Here is a 7,521-nt window from a genome sequence, read left to right as displayed (position 1 = left end):
TGGAGAAGCCCCTGGCTCTGCAGTCTGGGTGCCCAGAGTCCATACAGAGCAGCATGGCCTCAGGACCACGGCAGCCGCACAACTCTCAGATTGCTGTGGTCTTTGTGCAGCTCCATTGACTCCTCTCAGTGGATGGAACTTAAGGGAAATTAAGTTTATCTTGGACAATTCATCTTGTCCTGTGGTGCTGAGCAGAAACAAATAGTTTCATGGTAATCAGGCAGCGTGGAGACTAGCTCTCCAGTATAGCATTGATTCTTATCTCATAGACTTTTCCTGCTCCTAATTTCAAACGCTCCTTCCACGACAGACGTTCAGTCTCCACTATGGAACCCAGTCTGTAGATGGGACTGGAGCAGAAAACATTAGCTCTGTCTCACCTGCCACATGGGCAACATTCACACATAGGTGCTAATTTTGATAAGTTTTAATTCAGTCTAACTTGAAAGGCCATTATAATGGGAACGAACAACAGCTTCTCATAGGATAAAACATGTACCAGATCCTAGAGTGAACAGATATATGATCTTAAGTTTTAGGTACATAAATATTCTTATTAACATATACAGTAACACAACACACACACAGAGTATGTACCACCATCCAGATCGACCACACACTTCACAACACTCATCAATACCTACACCAATGTGACTAGAGCAGGTAATATTAGAATTATTCTAAAAATAGCCATTTTGAAATCAACCAAGTTTCTTTATTGAAAACTGAGCATTAAGTTGTAAATACTGCCCTGTCATGCTTTCTCCAAATGCCTGCACAGACCATTTTGTCTTGGGTGTCCCTAAGGTATATGTGATTCTCAGTAATTTACTCTGTGAATACACCAACCCCTTTCTCTTGCCATGCAATTTCAGCCCACACTTGTTCACCAGAGAAACCTCAATTACAACTTCAGACCCACTGAGCTACTCAATTTCCCTTAAGTTCCCATCCAAAATATGTGGTTCTACTCCTCGTGTTCCATAATCATGCAGCACTTTGTGCATTCTCTTCTGTGGTACTTTGATACAGGATGGTGGCTATTTGTGTACACAACCGTCTTTACGTTATTCTGTGAGCTTCCTAAGAGAAGGGGCTCTTCTTAGCCATCTCCGCAGTCCTAACACTGTAGCATAGTGCCTGAAATGTGGTAGGTCCTCCCTTAATCCATTTACACTGAATGACTGCTAGAAGAATGATTGATTGCCAATTGATTTGTCGCTTCAGTCATGCATTCATACATTAAACTGTGTGGATCAAAACCCCAAGTTATCCAGAGTAGTGTGAAGCAAACCCAGCCTAAGAATTTCCTTGGTAACATCCTAGCAGGAAGATTGGTTGCCTTCTTCAATGTGTAATTGTGCTCTTCCCAACACTGCTGCTTGATCATGCTGATGTATTCCTGGATGCCTTTAGATTTGATCGGTTGGTCTCTGTTCTCTTCAGTTTCCCATAAAGTTGCATGTGAGTGTGCTTAGTGGACTAGTACTTATTTTTCTTTCTTCGGCAGTTGGTGGGGAATTTTTCTTTGAATAGGGAAATCTAAGGCCTTGTCTGTCAGTGTGGCAGTTCTGGTGAGGTGACTGTTTTGTGAGACAAGGATTAAGAATACTTAGTCATTGGCACCTAAACTACATTCTCTTCTGTCATGTCAGGGTGGAAGTCAGTGAAGACATCTTAGTCTTCTTAATAAGTTACAGATAAGCTGTCTCTGAGTGCATGCTTTCGGCTTTTAGCTTGGAGCCAAATGTTGCTCACACAAAAAGAACAATGATTGTTTGTTTGTTTGGATATTAACTCTATTTTGATCTATAGCACAATTTTGTAATTCAGATTGTCACCCTGCACTTTACACCACATGTGCACATTCTTTCCTCCCAGTCATTGCTGCAATTATCTTGTCTGTTCTTTGTGTGATATGTTCTATGTGGGCCTCTGCATTCAATTCCATTTCTTGGGCAATTATATAAATTCCAGTTTGGCTGCAGTTTAACTTTGCATTCTCTATGTCTTCATACAAATGTCATCTCTCCGTGACATTTAATAGACCATTCTGTTTAAATACCTCACATGCTTCCCAGCCCATGCTCGGCACTCCAATTCCTCCCTAAAGTGATCTACTTCTTTCTTTCCCCATAGCACCTTAGAAAAATTCAATATACTTTACTTATTAATTATGCTTATTGTATATTGTTTGCCTCCACCTATTAGAATATAGGTTTCTTAAGGGCAGGAATGTTGTCTGTGTTGCTCGGGAATTACTACAAATGCCTGGAACAGTACCTACACATAGTAGGCACTTAATAGCTCTTTTCTGAATACATGAATGAATGAATGAATGAATGAACTGGAAATTAACAGAATCTGATTCAAGAACAGGTTACAGTAACCTCTTCTGTGAAGAAATGACAGAATCTATCACCAACCAATCCCTTACTCTAGTCCAAGGGACAAGTGTGAGCTTTCCAAAGAAAAATTTAACTTATCAATCATAATGGAAAATGTATATTAGAAATCAAAAGAAGCATTATCCCTAGAAATTGACTTTTTTAAAAAAGCTGGACAACTGTGTATGCATAATATTTACATAGAAAATGAATCAACATTTGAATTCAAATCTTATTTATAAAAAAGTAGTAAACTGAGGGTCAGAATCCTGTTAAAAATTCCTTGTTTCCCAGGCCAGGTGCAGTGGCTCACACCTGTAATCCCAGCAATTTGGGAGGCTGAGGAGGATGGACATGAGTTCAGGAGTTCAAGACCAGCTTGGCCAATGTGGTGAAACCCCATTTCTACTAAAAATATAAAAAAATTAGCCAGGAGTGGGTGGTGCGTGCCTGTAGTTCCAGCTTCTCAGGAGGCTAAAGCAGGATAATTGCTTGAACCCGGGAGGTGGATTTTGCAGTGAGCTGAGATCGCATCCCCCACTCCAGCCTGGGTGGCAGAGCAAGACTCTGTCTCAAAAAAAAAAAAAAAATTCTTGTTTCCAAAGTATGTTTTATAGAATTCCAGGCCTAGTGAAATAAGTGTTCTTAGGTAGAATAAAATACTAAAATGACTCTGTGGGCTGCTAGAGTTGGTTCCCACTGGCTCACCAGAACAAATCTGCTGTGTTATGAGTATTTACACCATGGAAATAGGCACACGGCAACCAGCAAATGCTATGAGTCAGAGGTTGTTATTTCTGATATATTCAAATAAGACAATCAGTTGCTTAACATTTATTAGCACACACAAGCTGCACGTGCATATTGAAATCTTAGAGACAGCGGGTGGCGGAGATCCATTTCACTTTGTCTTTACTAAATGTGCATAACTGTGGAAACTTTTTTTTAAGTATACAGTGGAACACATGTTAATAACCTAATAGAATATACTACTTTATAAAATGCTATGGTAGTGGAAATTGCATGAAACCTTTGAGTCTAAAAATCGTAGGCTATCCAGTGTGTCATCTTAGGAAAAATATTCCTTCCTGTGAAATGAGAAAAATATCTTGCAAAATTTTTGAGAGGCTTAAAATGAAACAAAGTATGTGACAGTTCCTGAAACAGATTAGGCACTTAATAAATGTCCATCTTTCTCTTTATGTTTTATGGAAAGCATAGAATGAATCAGAGACTTTCTATTGCCAGAGTGGGAACTGCCATTTGAAAACTTTTTTCTCATCACACAATCTGATATACAAATACATGATCAAGAATAAGAAATTTTTTGACCAATATTTTATTTCTCTTAACACCTTAAAAGATACTTATTCTAAGCTTAGATTTACATTTTATCAAAAAATAATTTGAATAATAATTTTAAAAAATAAATCAAGCCATGAAATTTCAGAGTTTTTGTTTTGTTTTGTTTTTTGGCATATTCTCTAGTGTCATTTTTTTTTCCCCTGATAAATTTCCTTATACCCAAGCATAAGAACATCTTTGAATTCTATTTCCTCGAAACACTCTAGTTTATCCAAATTACAAATTAGGGCTTTGGATCTGAAAAGCTCCTGTTACGTGTGAATTATTGTTAAGTCTGGATGGTATCTCTTCCTAGTAAACTAGCTGTTCTCCATGCACTGAGTGTGTATTTCATAAGGAACTGTAAAATCTTACTAGGTAAAATAAGTTGGTCACTCTTATTTATTATGAAAACAAGTGGTCAATTGTAGAAGTTTCTAGGTAACACTTCCCAAACAGCCCCAGTCCTAACTCAAGAAACTGTTGTTTGCCAAAGTCAACTTGCCTTGTGGTAAATAGGATTGATCAAAACATCTCTCATCAGAATAATAAAGATATTCCAAGTGATGTTTCAAAACCACTGTAAAAAAAATCCTTTGCATGTGTGAATTGGAGGCGCAGCAGTTTATGCAAGGAAAGGTATTTTTTTCTGAAATGGTATTTCCGGTGGGATTCTTGGTCAGGGCGGCCTCGTTTGGAACATGCCATGTGATTTTTCTATCAGTATCTCTCTCCAGACTCAGGGGAGGCTAAGTGAGCAGGGAAGTGGAAAAAACCCTTGGTGCTATTCACAGAGCCTTTACAGACATGAGATTGGGGTACAGATGTGTAGACAATCCTAACCATCCACAGCAATCTAAAGGAACGTCCTTATTTGGTCTCCCTGACCGCAATAGGAAATAATCATCTTTGGAAATGCAGAGTGGTCATCTCTTAGCCATTTTGTGGGTTGCAAAGACTTTTCTTTCCTGTTATCTCCGGGAATGTTATCTCCAGGAAAGAAGGAATAAGCACAGAGATGAGGAGTCATCAGCAAAAGGCCTTCTAGACCTCCAGGTGTACTTTATTACATTGTGCTGATTTTGCTACAGCCAGCATTCTTGTGGACTAAAACCGTCACTTTGAATTCCATTTAATCTAAAAGCCAAAGCCTCTGCCAAGGAGAGATTGTAGCTGGAACACAGACATTAATAAGGTACATAACTAGCAACAGCAACAGAAGTTAAACTGTTCTTACTTCTAGGCATCCTTGCTCATATTTGTCAAATATTACCATTTAAATACTCCTAATTTTATAGTAGAAAAAAATATATTTTAATTCCTTCTTTGGTTGTGAGTGAGATTAATGGTTTTCTATGTTTCTAATCTAGTTATTACGTTCGTGACCAAGTTATATGTCACAAACCAAATGCGTGCCCCATTCCCTTTAAATTTTTGTTAATACCCTTTGCATATTTTTAGTTGAATGTTCATTTATATTTCCTTTTTCTGCATATTTGTCCAATGTACAAATATTTATTTTTTATATTTTAAAATTGACAAGTATTATATATATTTACAGTATACAACATGTTTTGATATTTGTACACATTTTGGAATGCCTAAATCATATGCATTGCATCACATACCTTATCATGTTTTTGTGGTGTGAACATTTAAACTCTACTCTTAGCAATTTTCAACTATACAAGATACTCTTATTAACTATAGTCACCACGATGTATTATAGATCTCTTGATGTTACTCCTCATAACTGAAATTTTGTGTTCTTTGACCAATATCTTCCCATGCCCCTGTTCTCCAACCTCTAGTGAACACCATTTTACTCTCTGTTTTTATGACTTTGACTTGTTTAGATTCCACATATAAGTGAGATCATGCGGTATTTGTCTTTATGTGTCTGGCTTATTTCACTTAATGTCCTCCAGGGTCATCCATGTTGTCACTAATGGCAGTATTTCCTTATTTTCATGACTAAACGTTATCCCATTGTGTATGTATACCACATTTTCTTTTTTTTTTTTTATTGTACTTTACGTTCTGAGGTACATGTGCAGATCGTGCAGGATTGTTGCATAGGTACATACCTGGCAAGGTGGTTTGTTGCCTCCATCCCCCCATCACTTATATCTGGCATTTCTCCCCATGTTATCCCTCTCTACCCTTCGCTGTCCCCCCCTATATCCCCCCCCAACAGATCCGTGTGTGATGCTCCCCTCCCTGTGTCTATGTGTTCTCATTGTTCAACACCTACCTATGAGTGAGAACATGAGGTGTTTGATTTTCTGTTCTTGTGTCAGTTTGCTGAGAATGTTGGTTTCCAGATTCATCCATGTCCATATAAAGGACACAAATTCATCATTTTTTATGGCTGCATAGTATTCCATGGTGTATATGTGCCACTTTTCTTTGTTCAGTCTATTATTGATTGGCATTTGGGTTGGTTCCAGGTCTTTGCTATTGTAAACAGTGCCACAATTAACATATGAGTGCATGCGTCTTTATAATAGAATGATTTATAATCCTTTGGGTATATACCCAGTAATGGGATTGCTGGGTCAAATAGAATTTCCATTTCTAGATCCTTGAGGAATCGCCACATTGTCTTCCACAATAGTTGAACTTATACCACATTTTCTTTATCCGTTTATCTATTGATTGATACTTAGGTTGATTCCATCTCTTGGCTATTGTAAATAGTGCTGCAAAAAACATCAAAGTACAGATGTCTCTCTGAGACACTAATTTTCTTTACTTTGGATAAATGTCCACTAGTGGGATTGCTGGATCATATAGTAGTTGTATTTTTAATTCTTTGAGAAACTCCATAATGTTTTTCATAATTTCTGTGTTAATCTAAATTCCCACCAACAATGTACATTTCTCTCTTTTCTCCATTTCTCAATCCTCAACAACATTGGTATCTTTGGTCTTTTTGATAATAGCTATTCTAACAGATATGAGGTCATATCTCATTGTGGTTTTAATTTGCATTTCCCTAATGCACTAATTTGATGATTAGTGACATGATCATTTTTCCCTTTTTTACATATTTTCCTTATAAATGTATGCATGTTCCTTATAAAATAAACTGGACCAGGTGTGGTGGCTCATGCCTGTAATCCCAGCACTTTGGGAGGCCACAGCAGATGGATCACCTGAGGTCAGGAGTTTGAGACCAGCCTGGCCAACATGGTGAAACCCTGTCTCTAGTAAAAATACAAAAAAAAAATTAGGCATTCTTGTGGCTAGCACCTGTAATCCCAGCTGCTTGGAAGGCTGAGTCATGAGAATCACTTGAACCCGGGTGGCGGAGGTTGCAGTGAGCCAAGATGGTGCCACTGCACTCCAGCCTGGGCCACAGAGTGAAACTCCATCGCAAAAAATAATAATTAAAAAAATAATAAGGCCGGGCGCGGTGGCTCAAGCCTGTAATCCCAGCACTTTGGGAGGCCGAGGCGGGTGGATCACGAGGTCAAGAGATCAAGACCGTCCTGGTCAACATGGTGAAACCCCGTCTCTACTAAAAATACAAAAATTCAGCTGGGCATGGTGGCGTGTGCCTGTAATCCCAGCTACTCAGGAGGCTGAGGCAGGAGAATTGCCTGAACCCAGGAGGCGGAGGTTGCGGTGAGCCGAGATCGCGCCATTGCACTCCAGCCTGGGTAACAAGAGCGAAACTCCGTCTCAAAAAAAAAAAAAAAATAATAATAATAATAATAAACTGATCCTCTAATAGATATCTGAATTTGTACAAAGAGAAGTTTAAAATTTTAGCATAGCCATCCTC

Source organism: Sapajus apella, unplaced genomic scaffold (genome assembly GCF_009761245.1).
Source record: "Sapajus apella isolate SASKATOON/1434 unplaced genomic scaffold, GSC_monkey_1.0 scaffold63, whole genome shotgun sequence".
NCBI lineage: Eukaryota > Metazoa > Chordata > Mammalia > Primates > Cebidae > Sapajus > Sapajus apella.
This window is presented reverse-complemented; position numbering follows the sequence as displayed.